Here is a 22,124-nt window from a genome sequence, read left to right as displayed (position 1 = left end):
CTCAAAGAACCAGACATGACTTGGCGACTAAACAGCAACAAGGCTTGGTGTACTTAATAAGCAAAGTGAATACATTTTTTTCAGGGTTTTGGAAGCACAGATTTACACACAAACAATATAATCGACAGATTTGTGGTGGTCTACAATGCTTCAGATAGTGCTTGTGTATCTGAAATGATAAGCATTATCCCCAGACTTCACCCAAGAAACATGCTAGTTTCATAAATCAAGTTACTAAGTAAATGTGAACACAGCAAAAATATTTTGGTTTTATTATTCACGCTTTATCCCCCAATACTGATAATGAACTTGAATAGAATCAGGGAGACTTTATTTAGTTTTGTTCTCTTCTCTCATATTTTCATTATTTGTAGCAGCATCTCAACCTCAGAGGTTTCTGCTTCTTTCCTTCTTTGTCCCTTTATATGCAGAAGGAAGAGATGAAGATTGAGGATCTATGTATGGATGTCTTTGATTTAAAAAAGATTTTGAAGAGAAATTACAGATAATCATTATTTTCAATTTCATGATTATCGATAATTATTGTGATCAAAATCATGATTATCAATAATCACTAGCACATCCCTCTGGAAACTTGTCACTAGTTTGATGTGTAAGAGTTCTAAGCTAGAGCAGTGTGAAGAATATAAAATTTTAAAGCAATTTTGTTTTTCCTGTCATTCTGCTCAGAGATCTGCATCAGCTTTCTCTTTTGTTTGTGCTGTCCTTCATTTAGTCATTAAAAAAAAACCAAAACTATGATACCGTTGTTTGCCTGGCTACCAAGGGGCAGATCAAGATAGATATTAAGCTGAACTAAACAGTCAGTTTATCATGGGAACTGTCAGCTTCTCTCAAACCTTCTTTCATATGTACAGTCTATTCCATGCTTCTCCATGTGTATGCATTATGCTACGGGTATAATCCATGGCTTATTTTTCCATTCTTCCTTTCAGTTGGTACCATCAACTTACCACTTCTTGATCTTCAACAAGGATAATTTTATGCATTTCCATTTTTAGATAACTGTGCTAGTCATATCAGGGTAACAGTGATTTTTAGAAAAATCACTTGGTCCCTTGTTGCCAAGTAGCTTTTATGATAAACTATTTGGGTTCCCAAATTATTTACATTGCCCCCCCCCCAACAAAATCCTAGATTCTTATAATCCTGCTTCTCAAATTGTCCATGTGACACTGATTCAACTGTTTGAAAATAGTGCTGGAAAATTAATAGCCATAACAAACTTTTATGATCAAAATGTCCCAACATCTTCAGGAATTTACCTTCATAACCAAACACTCAGCAAATTATTATTTAAGCAATTCACCCTGAAGAATTGCTCACTTTTAGCAGGGTTGGCCTTGGGAACTGTGTTTTCAAGTCAATAAAACATTTTAGTGCTCACAGCGAGTGTTGCACTACAGTTTTCTGCCAATTATTCAGAAGTAGCAGAAAACTCATTTTTATAATGGATTAATTTAAGAATATTGGCTCTTTACCCCTTCTCATTTCTATTCTTTTTGAAAGATAAAGAATTGTCTTAAAACTGCTGGCTGCACTCATGGCAAGGTATTAATAAATACAATTAAATTAACACCTATCATTAAAAGTGTGCCAGATAACAATCAAAGATAAATGGGATTTTCAAGAAATTGAGTAAACAGAGTTCTGATCTTCAATTATCTTTAAAAGCTTTGATGTAAACCTCAATTGACTAAAAGGGAGAATGAGCAGACAAGTTTCTGACCACATATCAAGTACACCATGGGTATACTAAATATGCTAAAAGTGACTCATGGCATAAAAGTAATTCACTGTGTTCCTGAGTTGAAGTTTATAAGAAAAGTTTCATGTTTGTATCAGGAGATGGAATTAGTCTACCTTCTACCTCACCTTGAACAGGAGATTTAGAAAGCTTAAATTTGATTCCTAAGAGTGATCACTAAAAAAGAAATAAGTCATTGAAATTCCATGTCATGTGTTCAGTTCAGTTCAGTCATTCATTTGTGTCCAACTCTTTGCAACCCCATGAATCGCAGCACGCCAGGCCTCCCTGTCCATCACCAACTCCCGGAGTTCACTCAGACTCATGTCCATTGAGTCCATGATGCCATCCAACCATCTCATCCTCTGTTGTCCCCTTCTCCTCCTGCCCCCAATCCCTCCCAGCACCAGAGTCTTTTCCAATGAGTCAACTCTTCGCATGAGGTGGCCAAAGTACTGGAGTTTCAGCTTTAGCATCATTCCTTCCAAAGAAATCCCAGGGCTGATCTCCTTCAGAATGGACTGGTTGAATCTCCTTGCAGTCCAAGGGACTCTCAAGAGTCTTCTCCAACACCACAGTTCAAAAGCATCAATTCTTTGGTGCTCAGCCCTCTTCACAGCCCAACTCTCACATCCATACATGACCACTGGAAAAACCATAGCCTTGACTAGATGGACCTTTGTTGGCAAAGTAATGTCTCTGCTTTTGAATATGCTATCTAGGTTGGTCATAATTTTTCTTTCAAGGAGTAAGCGTCTTTTAATTTCATGGCTGCAGTCACCATCTGCAGTGATTTTGGAGCCCAAAAAAATAAAGTCTGACACTGTTTCCACTGTTTCCCCATCTATTTCCCATGAAGTGATGGGACCAGATGCCATGATCTTCGTTTTCTGAATGTTGAGCTTTAAGCCAACTTTTTCACTCTCCTCTTTCACTTTCATCAAGAGGCTTTTTATACTATGTGTACACAATATCAAATGGTGGACTCATTACTATATTTCAACTCTTGGAACACATTGTGGGGATAGCATGAAGATATTTATTCATTTAGATTTTTGAATTAATAAGGGCATATAATTTAAATTTTGTAAGAATAGAAAAATTGTGTTATAGCAAAAAGTAGTGGGGGAGCTATTCAACTTAGAAGACTGCCCCATTTATCTCCTAAAACCCCGAGGACAGTGTATAAGAAACTTTCTAATACAATTTCTAAAACTACGTTATTGTTATGTTTAATGGCATCAGCTGTGCAGTCATTCATTCAAGAAACTCAAGTACATGCCTAGTAGTATGTATACACTGCATTAGGTAGTTGGGAGTCATATAGAAATCAATACAATGTGTCCTTCTGCTCTCAAGGAGTTCATAGCATAATATGAGCAACAAGTGAATAGAAACATCCAGTACAGTGTTATGGTCTTGTTAATCACTGTCTCCATAGAACCCCACCCAGTGTTTGGGATCCATCACTTCATGACAAATAGATGGGGAAACAGTGGAAACAGTGTCAGACTTTATTTTTCTAGGCTCCAAAATCACTGCAGATGGTGACTGCAGCCATGAAATTAAAAGACACTTACTCCTTGGAAGGAAAGTTATGACCAACCTAGACAGCATATTAAAAAGCAGAGACATTACTTTGCCGACAAAGGTCTGTCTAGTCAAGGCTATGGTTTTTTCCAGTAGTCATGTATGGATATGAGAGTTGGACTATAAAGAAAGCTGAGCGCCATAGAATTGATGCCTTTGAACTGTGGTGTTGGAGAAGACTCTTGAGAGTCCCTTGGACTGCAAGGAGATCCAACTAGTTCATCCTAAAGGAGATCAGTCCTGGGTGTCCATTGGAAGGTCTGATGTTGAAGGTGAACTCCAATACTTTGGCCACCTGATGTGAAGAGCTACCTCGTTTGAAAAGACCCTGATGCTGGGAGAGATTGAGGGCAGGAACAGAAGGGGACGATGGAGGATGAGATAGTTGGATGGCATCACTGACTCAATGGGCATGAGTTGTGTGGGCTCCGGGAGTTGGTGATGGACAGGGAGGCCTGGAGTGCTGCAGCTCATGGGGTCGCATAGAGTCGGACATGACTGAGTGACTGAACAGAACAGAAATAGTCATGCTACAAAATTTGTGCAATAAAAGAGAGCTGCCTGAAATATTGTGGAGAAATGGTGCATGGAGTGTCCGGGTAAAGTTTAAAGAGTTGATCTTGAAGGGTGAGTGGAAGTTTGCCAGGATTTTAACAAAAAGGGGTATTGCATAAACACAGAACAGAATTTCAATGATTCAAACTTACACAATTATGTTTGGGTACTTGGAGAAGAAATGGAGATGAATTTATGATGCTAGATCTAGGCTGTATGTGTGGGGAAAATCATAGCTGATACTGATAAAATATGGTACATATAGAATGTTTGGGTCCTGTTTAGCTCCACTTGAAGGAGCTTCGACATTATTCTTGGGAGTTTCGAGATCCATAGTGGGTTCTGAAAATGAGAATCATACAAATAGATTTGTGATCTTTGGAAGCCCTATGGATATAGATGGAGGCAGAAGATTGGTGTCAGGAAAGAAAGGATAGAGAATTTTTCAGATTAGCAAGGATGTACTAAATTGATGACATGGTAAAGTTGGGAGAAAAGGACAGTTTTGAGTGCCATGACTTGGTGACTGATTATATATAGGGTGCAGGAGAATTAAATATTCCCTTGTGGTTTTTCCAGAGTAAATTTTCATCTCTGCTACTCTTTGGAAAAATTTCTCATATAACACAAGCCCCTTCATGCATCCTTGAACATAGCTACATAAAAGAAATTGGATTAAATGGAACCTATTTTACAATTCAACCTCATATTTGTTGGTGTTAAAAAATGAATTTGACAGGGCACTTTCATCTAAGTACTGATGAGTCATAAATCATCAAGCAATAACCTTAGGAACTCAGTGAATTTCTCACCATTCTTCAGTAGCTGTCAGAATCCAGGCTAACATCCAAAGCTTTTTAGGGTTAAAAAAAGATAGAAACGCTTTATACGCTACAAACATTATGTAAGTGCAATAGCACCTCACAGAGTAATTGTATTAGGATCTTCAAGGGCAGCGATCATGCTTTTTTCCTCTTTATGGGGTGGCTAGAACATACCTCCATAATGTAGTATGTAGTAGGAGTTCGACAAGAGCTTCCCTGGTGGCTTAAGGTAAAGAATCTGCCTGCAATGCGGGAGACTCAGGTTCTATCCCTGGGTTGGGAAGATCCCCTGGAGCAGGTCATGGCAACCCACTCCAGTATTCTTGCCTGGAGAATCCCATGGACAGAGGAGCCTGGTGGGCTGCAGTCACTAGGATTGCAAAATCCCTAGGGTTCATGTCTGAAGCGACTGAGCATGCACATGCAAGGCGCTCAACAAATATTGTTCAATGCATGTACACCGGTTATATCTTTGACAGTTGATGGCAGAAACTCTTTTAAATGACTTTGCTGACTTTCTCTTAACCAATCATCTGGATTAGCTGACACTCTTCATCCCTTTTTAAAGCATGCCGACTGTTGCCCAAAGTACTCTGAATGCTATGGCTGGTAGACTACTCTCTAGTCTCCCTGCTTTCAGAGGACCCTTAGTTGGGCTTGGTCCTAAATGTGTTAATGTTACCTGAACTTGCTGTGGTAAACTGGTTTGTTGGTTTTGAAAATTAGTTGAGTTCAGTTCAGTTCAGGCATGTCCGACTCTTTGCGACCCCATGAATTGCAGCACGCCAGGCCTCCCTGTCCATCACCAACTCCCGGAGTTCACTCAGACTCACGTCCATCGAGTCCGTGATGCCATCCAGCCGTATCATCCTCTGTCATCCCCTTCTCCTCCTGCCCCCAATCCCTCCCAGCATCAGAGTCTTTTCCAATGAGTCAACTCTTTGCATGAGGAGCTTCAGCTTTAGCATCATTCCTTCCAAAGAAATCCCAGGGTTGATCTGAGTTCCAGAAAAACATCTATTTCTGCTTTATTGACTACGCCAAAGCCTTTGACTATGTGGATCACAATAAACTGTGGAAAATTCTGAAAGAGATGGGAATACCAGACCACCTAACCTGCCTCTTGAGAAATCTGTATGCAGGTCAGGAAGCAACAGTTAGAACTGGACATGGAACAACAGACTGGTTCCAAATAGGAAAAGGAGTACGTCAAGGCTGTATATTGTCACCCTGCTTATTTACCTTATATGCAGAGTACATCATGAGAAATGCTGGACTGGAAGAACACAAGCTGGAATCAAGATTGCTGGGAGAAATATCAATAACCTCAGATATGCAGATGACACCATCCTTATGGTGGAAAGTGAAGAGGAGCTAAAAAGCCTCTTGATGAAAGTGAAAGAGGAGAGTGAAAAAGTTGGCTTAAAGCTCAACATTCAGAAAATGAAATGGCATCCGGTCCCATCACTTCATGGGAAATAGATGGGGAAACAGTGGAAACAGTGTCAGACTTTATTTTTTTGGGCTCCAAAAATCACTGCAGATGGTGACTGCAGCCATGAAATTAAAGGACGCTTACTCCTTGGAAGAAAAGTTATGACCAACCTAGATAGTATATTCAAAAGCAGAGACAGACTAAGGTCCGTCTAGTCAAGGCTATGGTTTTTCCAGTGGTCATGTATGGATGTGAGAGTTGGACTATGAAGAAGGCTGAGCGCCGAAGAATTGATGCTTTTGAACTGTGGTGTTGGAGAAGACTCTTGAGAGTCCCTTGGACTGCAAGGAGATCCAACCAGTCCATTCTGAAGGAGATCAACCCTGGGAAAATTAGTTACTTAGTACTATAAAATATGAATGTAGGGGAGGTGATTTCTCTGAAAACCATGTCAAATGCATTTGAAAGACTCAGTAGATATGAGGTGCTGAAAATTCCTAACCAGATGGGTGTGAATAATGTATTTATATCAAATAGGTAGTGAAATCTGTAATCTTACTTTAAAATCTGTACTTCGTTAATATTTTTATGTTTTTGCTCCACTTTAAGGAAAACTAGACTAGAAATCATAGATGATGCATTATAGATGAATTTATTGATGAAAGGCAATGAAGAAATTCCAGTCAGTAGACTAGTACACAGTAAAAGTTGTCTTGGTCTTAGATCAGAATAATAGCAAAAGATAGTTATTTGGTTTTGGAATAAATAAAATATTTATGGAAGATATGCATCATTTAAAAAAATCCCTGCTTTAGCCAATTTTAGTTCTGAACAGCCCATCAACTGATAGTTTCAGTGAGTTGGATAAGAGAGCCATTGCTATTTTTCTCGAAAGCAACATACATCAAGGAAGTCTGCATCAGCACTTAAACAGAGGCATGGACATTCCCTAATAACTGTTGAAGCACACCACTGGGCTCTAGCCTTTACCATCCTGGCCCTGAATAGAGACATTAACTTTCTCATAAGGCCATTTTATTGCATGTTTACAGCTCTTTTCACATAATAAACCATTTCTATCAGAGAAGGGAAACATGAGGGAGTCATTTTGAGGATATCTCAGAATATCGTCAAGCAGCAGTGATTTGGAAACAGTCATCACCTAGGTTCATACCATTGTTGGTAATGTTATGCATTGATGAACAGCTGCATTCCACTGAACACTAGAATATTTCTCATTTTTTGGGGGGGGAAGTGGTCAGAACCAGAAATAAGTATTTTTGTGGAACTGATTTGGCCTTAGAGTAGGATGTTACTTGGCAAGAAAAGACACCTTGGACACAGAGGAAAGCTCTCTGTAGTCTGAGCCTGTGGAAAATTCTTTTCACGTGTGTGGCAGATGGCAGATAGACCTTAGTGTAGCTCTGTGGTCATGCAGTGTACAATACCCTCCCTTTGAGTGTGGGCATGACCTGTAACTTGCTTCTAACCAACAGAATATGATAATGGCGATGGGATGCTATTTCTATGATTAGGTTATCTGCCTACCTCTCTATCTATCTATACATCCATCCACATAAATACATAGTTCTATTCCATTCTATAGCATGCAGGAGAGATATTCTCCTGATGACTCTAAAGAAACATGCTGCTATGATAGCAACTGCATATGGAGAGAGTCTTCTGTGGACTGAATGTTTTTATACTCTCCAAATCCATATGCTGAAATCCTAATCCCTGAGGTAATAGTATTAGGAGGCGCGGCCTTTGGGAAGTGATTAGGTGGAGTTAGTGCTCCTAGAACCTTCAGAGAGATCCCTTGCCTCTCCTGTCACTAGAGGGTATAGGGAAGCAGACATGATGGTGGCCATGAATGAACCAAGAAGCAGATACTCACCAGACACGGAATCTACTGGCACCTTCATCATGGACTTCCCAAGCTCCAGACCTGTGAGAAATATATTTCTGTTGTTTCTAAGCCACCCAGTCTATAATATTTTGTTACAGCAGCCCAAACAGACTGCGACAGGGTCATGAGGAAGGAAAATGCTAATGATCTCTAAAAGCTGAATGACTGAAAGGGACTGGATTTGTTCAGTGACCCTATGAGCTTGGGTTCTAGATGAGGACATCTTGCTTGCTGCCTTGTGGGACCCTGAGTAGAGGAATGAGTTGGGCTATGCTTTAACTCCTGAGATAAGTGGTAATTTATTATACACCAAGAGAAAACTAATATAACAGGATCAGTGACTATTCTTTTGATTTTATTTCCATCTTTTTCTTTCTGTAAAGTGACTCAGGGTGAGTGGATGCAAATTATGTTTGCTGGATTCAAATATTTTCCCAACTTCTGCCCTTCTAAAATACCTGATACTGTATGATCTCAAGCTTCTCTGTATTTTTTTTTATAAAAAATATTTCTGAATGTCTTCTGTTTCTTAGTTGGCTGGTTAAGTATTTTTCCCCTTCATTTCTTACTATTGTACATATTTTATTTACTTATTAAAGAAATATAAAAGGAAATAAATGAATATTTAGGCAAGTAAAAATACATTCTCACTGGATTTATTAGATTGAGAGAGAAAGCTTTGTAAAAGTTTTAGAAAAGCAGAAAACATCACTATCTGAGTGACCAAATTCTGCTGGTTCCTTTGGAAATGTATCCAGAAACTTCCTGCTCGTTTTACTCTTTCCCCTCTACCTTTTCGTGTCTTCCATTTTTTCCTTGTCTTCAGTCCACCGTATTCTATTCCATCACCCACAGTTAGTTGGAAGATCCATCCTATGCAAGTGATATAGAGGATATTTTCTTATAGAAATGCAATCTAGGAATGAAAGTTCTCCTTTACTAGCATGTGTGTTGCCCATCTCTTCAGGAAGCTTACAAATCTTTGGAGGTGGAAGAAACCAAAAGAAGACTACTTTTATTTAAGGATTTTATTGATTACAATATAACAGTCAATCTTGAGTCTTTCCATAGAGCTACCCCTGATCTTATAAAAATCATCTGATGGAATAAATAGATGATACCATGTTTTTAATACCCATGAGTACTCTCCAAAAACACAACCTGAGTTTTTGGCATTAATTTATGTTTTTATTTTTGCTCTGGAATTAATTTGATTCTAACTGAAGTGTATTCTTAGGTATGTGTATTTGCTCACATGGCCTTCTTTAATGTTAATGAGAAGGTAAAAGACTGACTCTGTGTCTTGAGCCGAAAGGGTTTCATTTTCCAGCTCCCTCAGAAAGAGTCAAGGAGAGCTTTTATGTCACTGTCATCCCAACCAAAAGTAAAATGTTTTTTACTTAATGATGAGAAATAATTCACAGCTCTACCCACCTGGAGGAGGTGAAAAAACGGCATATCCAGTTTCAATCATCAAGTTTTTTGTATGTCAATAATAAAAGCAGATCTTTTAAACAATAATAACAGAAAAGTAGGATAATATTTTTATTTCTTTATTGAGAACCCGTGAAAAATTATCTCTTGGACCAAACAAAGAAAGTGAATAAAGAGATTTAACAAGATATAGTGGGAGATTCTTCTGTCTGTGTAAATAAAGAGCAAGTGTCATAGGAAGAGACACATTAATCAAGTAATTAACCTTTAAGTAGTGTTATTTATTGTGCAGAGCAATTTTGCCACCCCGAGAATTATGGCACGATTAAAAAAATGATATGTTAACTCTTTAATGGCTTAAAGAGCTCATGTCATCTAAGTGGCTGACAGATTGCTGTGTAACTAGAGCTGAGGAACTGGTGTGCAGGAATAGGCTGTCAGTCATGCAGGTGTCATCTTTGCAAACGCCTGGAACACATCTTTTTTATTATTGAAGAGCATTGTCATGTTGGCAGATTCAGGGACAGAGTCTGAAAAAAAAGGTATTCATGCCAGTAGAAGTATCTCATTCCCCAGATCTGCTTAATGCTTTTCCTCCTGAGGCTGAAGGCCTTCTAGGTCATTTCTGGTCACTAGGCTCAATTAAAAATTGGGAACAGAAAACTGATCTTCACCTACCTCTAAATGCATCCACATTAGGTGGCACATGGATGTTAAACTTGTTAATAATTCAAAATGTAGTGTAGACATATTTCCTTGAAACTTAACAGTTTGGAGAAAAAGAACATATCCAGGTTACCCCAGAGGAGAAAACAAATTACCTTTTGCCTTCCTGACATCTTATTCTCCTTCAGTGCACCTGGCCAGTCTCTACCTGGCACTGCTCTCAATCACCCAGATGGAAAGGGAGTTTAGGTGACCCCTCCAAAAACTGATGAGGTTCAGCCTCACCACTGGTCTAATAGAATGTGCTCTATAGTGGAACAGTCTACATTATATGCATCTGTCTTTCAAGGACCAATAGGCTGCCTATATTCTTGTTTTGCTTCATAAAGCAAAGAAATATTTTCCTGACTGTTTCCACATTTACTTACCCATAATATTATCAGTAGATTGCTTTTATCATTATGTCTAGTTTCATGAATAATACTTTACTGCTATAGCTTGCTTAATACAGCATTTTAAGCAGGATTTTTAATCTTCTAATATATGTGGACCAGAAATAACACTTCTTTTAATGATGTGATTATTTTACTTTCAAGATGTTCAGTATTTTAAAATCAAGGCAGTATGGGAAAGAAATATGATGAAAGCCATTATGTGTGTGCACAAAATAATGAAGTAAATCAGTTAACTTTTTTTTTTTGCACTAAAATCTTATAATTGATTATTAAAACTTATTTAGAACTGTTGGTTCAAATTCACTAAGAAAGAGAATAGAATACTGAAGCTCTGAAAATATCTCTATTTTTATGCCTGTTCACTGACCAGAGAGCTGAATAATGGAAAATTGGAAGAGATTCAGTTACTAAACAGAAATCTCTAGAGAATAACCATAAAAGTTTTCATTTACATCATAGTCCTGGTGCAGGTTAAGAAGGCAGGATCACAAAGTTAAGAGTCTATTTCTATTTGAATAATTTAAATACATTCCCAGAGCTAATTTTCTATAATGTCCCTAAGACTGTAAGCAGAAACTTTATACTCTTTACTCTCTGGTGATCAAAAAGTTCCAAATCAGACTTGCAAATCGCCTTCTCATCACATCACTGGAGCTGCCAGATAAGAAAATCTTGTAAGAAAGGGAACAACCAGAGTGCATTCATTAGTGTCATTGTACTCTAATTGAAGAAATGACTTCTTTTGTATCCTAAGATGGAAAATTTGTAGTCTTCCAACTGGGCTCTGTATATGTAGCTCCTGGTTGAATGGTGGAACAGTCCTTACACATTCAAGGATACCTATGGTAATGAAAAATACTATAAAATATGGAATCTACTCTGAGATTTACTTTAAAATGGTGATTGTGATCTGTTTCACATATGATAATATACATGTTTCAATGCTATTCTCTCAGATCACACATGTACACCCATGGCTGATTCATGTCATTGTATGGCAAAACCCACTACAATATTGTAAAGTAATTAGCTTCCAACTAAAATAAATAAATTAAAAAAAATAAAGATCTGGAGAAATGTAAATATGTAAAGGGGGTGGGGAGAATAAATTGTGGCACTGCAGTTTATAACACAAACAAGTAGACACACAATATAGACACACAATAAAAAATCCTGATCTGTTAAAAAGAAAAAACACTCTAAATCAACTATACTTCAATAGCAATAAATAAACTTAAAAAAAATGGTGATTGCAGTTGAGATACTATTTATTGCCTGTTTCTTTAAAGGTTATTGAAAACAACCTCCCCAAAAGGCATTTTTTATTACTCAGCTTATTGTTTTACATGTGGCATCCTTAGTTGAAAAGACATGATAAGTTTTTAGTATATTCTTTATGGATCTTAAATACACATGCCAAATCCATATTGTTCTCTGAGAGACTCTTCTGACACTATTCTTGTTCCACTGGTAGCAATTGTATTCCCTGATCTCAGTAGATGAAAGGATGAGCTAATTCTAGAACTTCTTCAATATTAAAATTAGCAATATTTACCTCAAGCCAGGGGTGCATTTTGGAGGGAATGAAGGTAGACACCAAAGGCATATATTTATCAGATCTATAAACGTTTTTTTTTACATAGCTTGAAATTGGAAAGTCAGACCACTCTATTATTTCATATTTTTGAGCTTTAGTTTTCTTATGTGGAGGGGGATTAACAATTTCTACTTGGTGTTGGTATCGTTAATATAGAATGGAATGATGTAAAACCCCTTGTAAAGATTACATAAAGTGCAGTAGAAGTGGAAGGTTTTTTAAATAAGAAATTGCATTTTATATTTTCTGCTGCTTAGTAACTAGGTAGACCATCTTGCCTGGCTCCTTAGCTTCCCATTTATGATGAAAGTAAAGCAGAAATTGTCAGAGGCACTATGTACTAACAGATACAGTGGAAGGAATGATGAGCAAGATGATTACATGGTATCTGCCAACTATAAACCTCTATGACCCTTTGATTTCATTTACAATTACATTTAATTGTAAAGGATTTTTGAGGGAGTGGTGATGGGTTTGGAAATATGCATATCAAGGAATAGATATCAAAGCAGTGTTCTAAAAATTGTACCAGTGTGGTAAAGGTATTTGATTTGTGTACTATTAAGAGATGAACTATGATAGGTAACTCATTTAAGGTCAAATTCAGCCAATACATCTGTGTCTTTTAGAAATTGTTACCTATTCAGGAAGACCTGAGGACCTCAACAAATCATAGTGCAATCTCAATGGCAAAATGAAAAGTCTATTGCCTAATTTTACCATCATACCGCTTGAATTCATTAAATACCATAAAAAGTCACCAATGAATATGCAGTGCTTAGACTAGAATCAATGCTGAAGATACCACCCCTAATTTTTGCCTTTCATATAGTAAAATATTTCCCATGGCTTGGATGCATTTGGGTTTACTCAATGTAAGTCCCCTTTGCCCTGTTTTTCTCTTGTAGTTGGCAATATCCATCAGATAATGACCTGCCAACCTAGCCTGACTTACTATGCAGAATAATCAAAGTAGGTGAATACCAGCCTCTAGGAGAATCATATTTCCTGCTTTTCAATTTAATGTATATGTGTCATAGGAACTCCCTGCAAAATTGTGCCTAGGGGCTTTAGGATCCAAGTCAAAGCGATTCATAAAATGGATACGTTATAAATCTAGCTGTGGAAGATTGATGTTAAGGCTCCTTAAATGCTTGCTAAGTCCATTCACGAGCAGGGATGGTACAGTTATCTCCATTTTAGTAGCCTGACGTTTTATTGCTCTTTAAAGAAATCATTAAAGATATTTGAAGTTGTCAGAATCAGAGAGCTTGCATTTTGGAGGAATTCCAGGAAGGAAATGCCTTATACAGAAATGCTCCCGAGACAATTTAAATACAGTAAAAGTCTATCCAGTAAAATAGACTAATTCAAGGTTTTTAAAAATCACAAATATAGTTTCATCAGTTTAACTCACTCATTCATTTATCCATTCATGTATATATTTATTGTGCCCTATATGATTCAAGTGCAATTCTAGGCTTGGTTCTTAAGAGGAAATAAGACATATGCCTTCTTTCACGAAGTTTATGGCACAATCAGTGCATATCCTGTGGAGAAAGATGATAATAATATGTTGTCTCATGTCACTAGGAGCACATTAGCATGTTGCACTTTTATGCATATTTGTTGTTGTTTAGTCATGTCTGACTCTTTTGCAACTCCATGGACTGTAGCCCTCCAGGCTCCTCTGTCCATGGGATTTTCCAGTCAAGAATACTGGAGTGAGCTGTCATTTCCTTCTCCAAGAGATATTCCTGGACCAGGTATTGAGCCCAATCTCCTGCATTGGCAGGCAGATTCTTCACCACTGAGCCACCGAGATGCCCCTTTAAGTATATTAGCACTCTTAAAATGCCATTCCTAAAACAGAGAGTGATATCTCTCTGAAAAAAAGGCACCAAATACTAGTAGCAAGAGAACTACAAAATGATAACGTACATTTAGTTAGAAAAGTCAAGAAGTTCTTACTTACCCTGACTATGCAGTAGGTTAGATTATTGCATGGAGGAGTTTCTTAAGATTACTGTTCAGTTCAGTTCAGTCACTCAGTCGTGTCTGCACCTTTGTGACCCCATGGACCACAGCATGCCAGGGCTCCCTGTCTATCACCAACTCCCAGAATTTACCAAAACTAATGTCGATCGAGTCAGTGATGCCATCTAACCATCTCATCCTCTGTCATCTCCTACTCCTCCTGCCCTCAATCTTTCCCAGCATCAGGGTCTTTTCAAATGAGTCAGCTCTTCACATCAGGTGGCCAAAGTATTGAAGTTTAGCTTCAACAGCAGTCCTTCCAATGAACACTCAGGACTAAACTCCTTTAGGATGGACTGGTTCAACCTCCTTGTAGTCCAAGGGACTCTCAAGAATCTTCTCCAACACCACAGTTCAAAGGCATCAATTCTTCTGCACTCAGCTTTCTTTATAGTCCAACTCTCACATCCATACATGACTACTGGAAAAACCATAGCTTTGACTAGACAGACCTTTGTTGGCAAGGTAATGTCTCTGTTTTTAATATGCTGTCTAGGTTGGTCATAACTTTCCTTACAAAGAGTATGCATCTTTTAATTTCATGGCTGAAGTCACCATCTGCAGTGATTTTGGAGCCCCCCAAAATAAAGTATGCCACTGTTTCTACTGTTTTCCCATCTCTTTGCTGTGAAGTGATGGGACTGGATGCCATGATCTTAGTTTTCTGAATGTTGAGCTTTAAGCCAACTTTTTCACTCTCCTCTTTCACTTTCATCAAGAGGCTCTTTAGTTCTTCTCCACTTTCTGCCATAAGAGTGGTGTTACATGAATATCTGAGGTTATTGATATTTCTCCCGGCAATCTTGATTCCAGCTTGTGATTCATCCAGCCCAGCATTTCTCATGATGTACTCTGCATATAAGTTAAATAAGCAGGGTGACAATATGCATCAGTGACTTACTCATTTCCCTATTTGGAACCAGTCTTTTGTTCCATGTCCAGTTTTAACTGTTGCTTCTTGACCTGCATACAGATTTCTCAAGAGGCAGGTCAGGTGTTCTGGTATTCCCATCTCTTTCAGAATTTTCCACAGTTTATTGTGATCCACACAGTCAAAGGCTTTAGCATAGTCAATAAATCAGAAATAGATGATTTTCTGGAACTCTTGCTTTTTTGATGATCCATCAAGTGTTGGCAATTTGATCTCTGGTTCCTCTGTCTTTTCTAAAACCAGCTTGAACATCTGGAAGTTCACAATTCATGAATTGTTGAAGGCTGGCTTAGAGAATTTTGAGCATTACTTTACTAGCTTGTGAGATGAGTGCAATTGTGCATTAGTTTGAACATCCTTTGGCATTGCCTTTCTTTGGGATTGGAATGAAAACTGACTTTTTCCAGTCCTGTGGCCACTGCTGCTTCCTAAGGCCCACTTGACTTTACATTCCATGTTGTCTGGCTCTAGGTGAGTGATCACACCATTGTGATTATCTGGGTTGAGAAGATCTTTTTTGTACAGTTCTTCTGTGTATTCTTGCCCCCTCTTCTTAATATCTTCTGCTTCTGTTAGGTCCATACCATTTCTGTCCTTTATTGAGCCCGTCTGCATGAAATGTTCCCTTGGTATCTCCAATTTTCTTGAATAGATCCCTAGTCTTCCCCATTCTATTATTTTCCTCTATTTCTTTGCAGTGATGACTGAGGAAGGCTTTCTTATCTCTCCTTGCTGTTCTTTGGAACTCTGCATTCAAATGGGTACATCTTTCCTCTTCTCCTTTGCTTTTCACTTCTCTTCTTTTCACAGCTATTTGTGATGCCTCCTCAGACAGCCATTATGCTTTTTTGCATTTCTTTTTCTTGGGGAGAAGGGAATTGCAAACAACCTCAGTATTCTTGCCTTAAGAACCTCATCAACATTATGAAAAGGCAAAAAGATAGGACACTGAAAGATGTACTTCCCAGGTGGGTAGGTACCCAATATGCTACTGAAGATCAGTGGAGAAATAACTCCAGAGTGAATGAAGGGACGAAGCCAAAGCAAAAACAACACCCAGTTGTGGATGTGACTGGTGATAGAAGCGAGGTCCAATGCTATAAAGAGCAATATTGTATAGGAACTTGGAATGTTAGGTCCATGAATCAAGGCAAATTGGAAGTGGTCAAACAAGAGATGGCAAGAGTGAACATCAACGAACCAATCACCGAACTAAAATGGCCTGGAATGGGTGAATTTATCTCAGATGACAATTGTATCTACTACTGTGGGCAGAAATCCCTTAGATGAAATGGAGTAGCCATCATAGTCAACAAAAGAGTCCGAAATGCAGTACTTGGATACAATCTCAAAAACGACAGAATGATCTTGGTTCATTTCCAAGGCAAACCATTCAATATCATGGTAATCTAAGTCTATACCCCAAACAGTAACGCTGAAGAAGCTGAAGTTGAATGGTTCTATGAAGACCTACAAGACCTTTTAGAACTAACACCCCCAAAAGATGTCCTTTTCATTATAGGGGACTGGAATGCAAAAGTCGGAAGTCAAGAAACAGCTGGAGTAACAGCCAAATTTGGCCTTGGAATACAGAATGAAGCAGGGCAAAGACTAATAGAGTTTTGCCAAGAGAACGTATGGGTCATAGCAAACATACTCTTCCAACAACATAAGAGAAGACTCCACACATGGGCATCTCCAGATGGTCAACACCAAAATCAGATTGATTATATCCTTTGCAGCCGAAAATGGAGCAGCTCTATACAGTCAGCAAAAACAAGACCAGGAGCTGATTGTGGCTCAGATCATGAACTCCTTATTGCCAAATTCAGATTTAAATTGAAGAAAATGGGGAAAAACACTAGACCATTCAGGTATGACCTAAATCAAATCCCTTGTGATTATACATTGGAAGATTACTATTAGTGTATTTATTTACTGGTTAAAAAACCTATTGTATTTTAATTTGGTAGAGTTGAAAATTGCAAATCCAGACCTCAAGGAAACTAGGCGTTATTGATATTGAGGCACCTCCACTTTCATTTCCACACCCTCCTAATACCCTATTTCTGTCTATCTCACAGGCTTCTTGAAAAAACCAACTGGATAATTGACAGCTTTTTAGCTTTTAAGGAAAGTGTTATCCTCACCTATAAATTTTCCTGCTTAAATTTCACCATTGTGCCACCATGTAAACTCTCAAATTGCACTAGAAAATCAAACGGACATATATTGGTTGAGATTGTCCTTATGAAAATATACCGAGCTAATCTTTGAAAGGAAAGAAAACACAGATGCATTAGACAGTCTCTTACTCTCGAGATTTGTATATTATAACTTGAGATAAGAGCAACTATCAGGTTAGATGTTAATAAAAGATTGATATAGCATTTTATGATTATTGATACTTTTTCACAGCATAGTAGCTGATGAATTGCCAAATGAATTGTCCAGCCAGGTCTTTGGCCCTTTTTATTGGACATAAGAGGATGAATTCAATCATCCTTATTAATCAAGAGGGCTTCTTTTCACCAGTTAAAATAGCTGAGGTTCTTCTACACCTGTTAAGAATTTGGTTTCCAGTTAACACAGTCCAGAGAAGGAAGAGCATTTTAATTATTTTCTCCATTTCTCCTTTACTCTGTACAAAGTAAACATGCCTCTCTGGTGAAAGCTCCTTCCCACAGTTTGACAATTCATCAGCCATCTCTGAGTGCCTCTCTTCTTTTTGCTTTTAAGCTGGATGTTCAGACATTTATCTTCACGGAGGTGAACAGAGCAAACACCTTTAAATATGGCATCGATATGCCCCGGCCCAGATGAAAGCCTCTAAGTCAGTTCCCCTCAATCCTGTTACTATACATTAACTCCGGACAGGATTATCTACCAGCCTGTCAGTCAAGATGTTCATGGGAAAGGGGGAGAAAACGGAGAGCAAAGAGCTTTGCTTTGCCCTGGGACTAGTGGGATGAAAATGTTTTTCTTGCCTCACTTTTATTCATGTGGATACAAATTACAGTTACTGCTGTATATGCTATAGGGAAAAAAATGATCAAAAACACTTACACACTTCCTTAGGCTTAATTTCCAAAAAGGTAGACAGAAACTAAATCTTATTTATCTGTGTATATAATTCATAGCATATTTTAAATCAATAGATTAAATACAGAAGAAATTCAGCAGTTGTGCTCTAAAGAAGTGACAATTTAGATTGGATTGGTTTGGAGTTAATGAAATAATTAGCACCCTTTCAATATGATTAATTTATAGCTGTATATTAAGTGGTCAATTAATTTAAGAAATTTGAGCTCCCCAAGTGCTGGCTGAAGAAGGGAAATGACTCAGCAATGGCAAAGTGTGATTGCCATTTAAGTCTCCCAAGTCATTGGAATCATCTATTTCCATATTTCCACCTTACCACATTGACTCTAGGAAAGGCTTCTGAAGGAAGCCCTATAAGCAAAATTTGAAGACCAGAAGGGTCCTTTGTATAGTAACTGGATTATGGAGTGAGAGAGTAGGTGAGAAAGAGCTTTTCATGATATGATTCATGAGTATCCTATGGACAAACATAAAAGGCAAGATGTTGAGGAGCTTTTTAGTTACAGATTATGGGGATAAAAATATCATTGCTGTTTCTAAAGCCTTTCAAGTTTGTCTTAAATAATTGAAATAAAAATGCCCCTTTCACAGTCACAGAAGAGACGCTTCATCTCTCCTTATTATATATATCCATGATTCTGTTTTGCTTTTTGCTGAATAGATTTTTTGACTACTATGTGTGTGCCATGCTCAGTCATGGAGACATGTCCTAATCTCTGCAACCCCATGGACTGTAGCTTATCAAGCTCCTCTGTCCATGGGATTTTCCAGGCAAGAATAGTAGAGTGGGTTGCCATTTCTCTCTCCAAGGTATCTTCCTGACCCAGGCATCAAACCCGAGTCTCCTACATCTCCTGCATTAGCAGGTGGATTCTTTTTGCCACTGAGCCACCTGGGAAGCCCTGAATAGACTTTTTGACTACTGTACCTCTGCTCTTCCTTTATACTTAATTTTTAAAATGCTCGACTACTGTTTAAGCTTCTCCAATTATATCTCATTCAAAAATTTACGTTTGACATTTTTAGATTATAATCTCCTAGAGAATATGAACACATTTTCAACTCAGTGGTGTATGGTGTATAATACCTGTCAGAGACTAGGAAAGCTTGAGATTTTACCATTCTTGCAAGCTCCTTTGTCAGCTCAACAGTTTCGTAGATACCGGACCAGATGTAAAGGACTTTATTACTAAAAGCAATAGTCGTACCCAGAATTTCAGATTTTCTGGCACCTGTGCCCTGAGCCTAAGTTGCCACAAGGCAATGCAAAGAGAATCAGGTGACATCTGCACTTACTGGGGCGGCTTTCCAGGAGAAGAACCCTAAGCTTAGGAACCCAAATCTTTTATAATGGGTAATAGGGATGCTTGCCTTTTGTTGCAGAGAGAGACTTTATTCCTGTCTTCTAAGACTTTTCATTATACAGACATTGTTGAAAACATTGGAAGTGTGGCAGTATGTGCCTCTGCTCACAAGATGTATGGAAATGTCAGAGACCTCCAGAGAATTGTCTCCCAACAATATCCAGAAAAAGTGTCTTGTGGAGGAACTGAAGCTGTCTGTAAAAGAAGCAAAGATTGAGGAGAACTAGGTCTTTGTCTTCTTGCAACCAAATGGAAAGCGTTTCATCTGTGCTCCTTATTAGGTAAAACAAGGATAAACGAGTAGAAAGTGAGTGAAGTTAGTTTTTTAATCACTTGCTGTTTACTTATTTGAGTTACAAGCTCATATGCTCATTCTGAAAAATTCAATTAATACAGAAGTGAAAATCCTCCTCACAAGTCTTTTCCATCTCACCTCCCTGGGGGGAGCTACTGTTAATATTTTGATTAAAGGAAAGAAATTCTATGATTAAAACTGTCCAATGATATAATTGACTTTACTGGGAAGTATTTTCCTACTGTAGACAAGTTGAACCACAACTTGTCACAATTATTGGAGTGAACAAGGTACCATTTACAGCTCCTTCTAATGCTTAAATTCCATAACTCTGATAAAAATTAAGATTTGATGCCATTACTCAGTTTATGAATTAGTTCTATTGTTATTTTAAGGAAAAAAATCAATGAATATGATATATACCAGCTTAGCTGTAAGCAAGTAATCATTATTTCTAGTAGTGCTGAAATACCTGGGCAACAGAGAAGTCTCCCATGGAAAGATTTCCATATCCTTTACTTGTTACCTTTCGTATATCAGTGCAGAGGCCATATGTCTAATGGTAGAGAGAAATTAGAACACTTTCCCAGTCAGTTCTATTGTGTAGACGGAGTATAACATTTCCACTTTCGTTAATGTTCCCCACTTGACAAAGATCGGTGGCTAGTGTCACGAAACAGAGGGCATTATCATATTCTTTCCTTAGAAAGGAGATTGTATATTGATTCTTTCTCTATGGCACTCTTCCCAGAAAGGAGAATAGAAGATTTTGAATATAAGCTATGGTTGCTCATAAGCGTAAGGAATGCCAGATAAGCAAAATAGGAATGAATTTCTTAAATACCAGCTTTCCAAAATTAGTTAGTTATGGCGTTTTCTGGCAAAGTTAACTGAAATTACTGTGTGTGCAAAGGGACCCCAGCTTATTTCAAAGAGTGGTACATTTTCCCACGACTTGGCATCACTGTGGAGAGGTGATGATCTTAGGATGGGCTTGACAGCTGACTTAGACTGCAGGTGGGTGGAGGAAGTGTGGACTGCACTGGGTACTGAGTCTGATGCACGGCAATCAGCAATCTGCATTTGTTGAATGCTGGAGGAAGCGGAGCTGCAGAATGGTTCTGCTGCCTGTGAGCTTCACCTTCTTCTCACTGGTGAATGGCAACTGAGGAGTTTGATACACCTACTTAGTAAAGCTTTGGGTGTTAACAGTGTGTCCCAGGCTGTGAAGCTGAATATATCTGATGTTAAAAACAGTACCAACTCATAACCTAATGTGACCTTGATAATTGGAAGGTACAGCTGCATGATCCTTTTTATGATCAATGTTTTAATTATCTTTAAAACAATCTTGGGCTTTTACTGTTTGGGTTGAGTGTTTAAAGGGGGTCATATTTATGAGTGAGTCTTTACATGAACTTAGTGGCATCAACTCCAGGAATTTCTGTGTAATAAGCTGGCTGTAACTACTTTAAAAATATTTTTATTTCTTTATTTGTCTGGGTTGGGTCTCAGTTGCAGTATGTGGGATTTCTTAGTTGTGGCGTGTAAACCCTGAGTTGTGGCTTGTGGGGTCTACTTCCCTGACCAGGGATCGAACCTGGCCCATTGCATTGGGAACATGGAGTCTTAGCCACTGGAACACCAGGGAAGTTCTTGCTACTGCTAAGTCACTTCAGTCGTGTCTGACTCTGTGCGACCCCATAAATGGCAGCCCATCAGGCTCCCCCATCCCTGGGATTCTCCAGGCAAGAACACTGGAGTGGGTTGCCATTTCCTTCTCCAGTGCATGAAAGTGAAAAGTGAAAGTGAAGTTGTTCAGTCGTGTCTGACCCTTAGCATGGACTGCAGCCTACCAGGCTCCTCCGTCCACGGGATTTTCCAGGCAAGAGTACTGGAGTGGGGTGCCATTGCCTTCTCCGAGGAAGTCCCTAGATGTAACTAATGCTAATACCCTCTGGTAAGTACTATGGAGTGGACCACTTGAAATTTGTAATTTGTTTAATCATTGTATCTGAGATACTTATGTCCCCTTTTTATCTCTCTCTCTATATATGTATCTCCATATATATGTAAAATATATACTTCATATTTATACATGCATATATTTGTACATATTTCCTCTTGATCTCATAGATAGATAGATAGATCTTGACATTATT

This window comes from Oryx dammah, unplaced genomic scaffold, assembly GCF_014754425.2.
Source record: "Oryx dammah isolate SB20612 unplaced genomic scaffold, SCBI_Odam_1.1 HiC_scaffold_20, whole genome shotgun sequence".
NCBI classification, from domain to species: Eukaryota; Metazoa; Chordata; class Mammalia; order Artiodactyla; family Bovidae; genus Oryx; species Oryx dammah.
Note: the sequence above shows the minus strand (reverse complement) of the source record.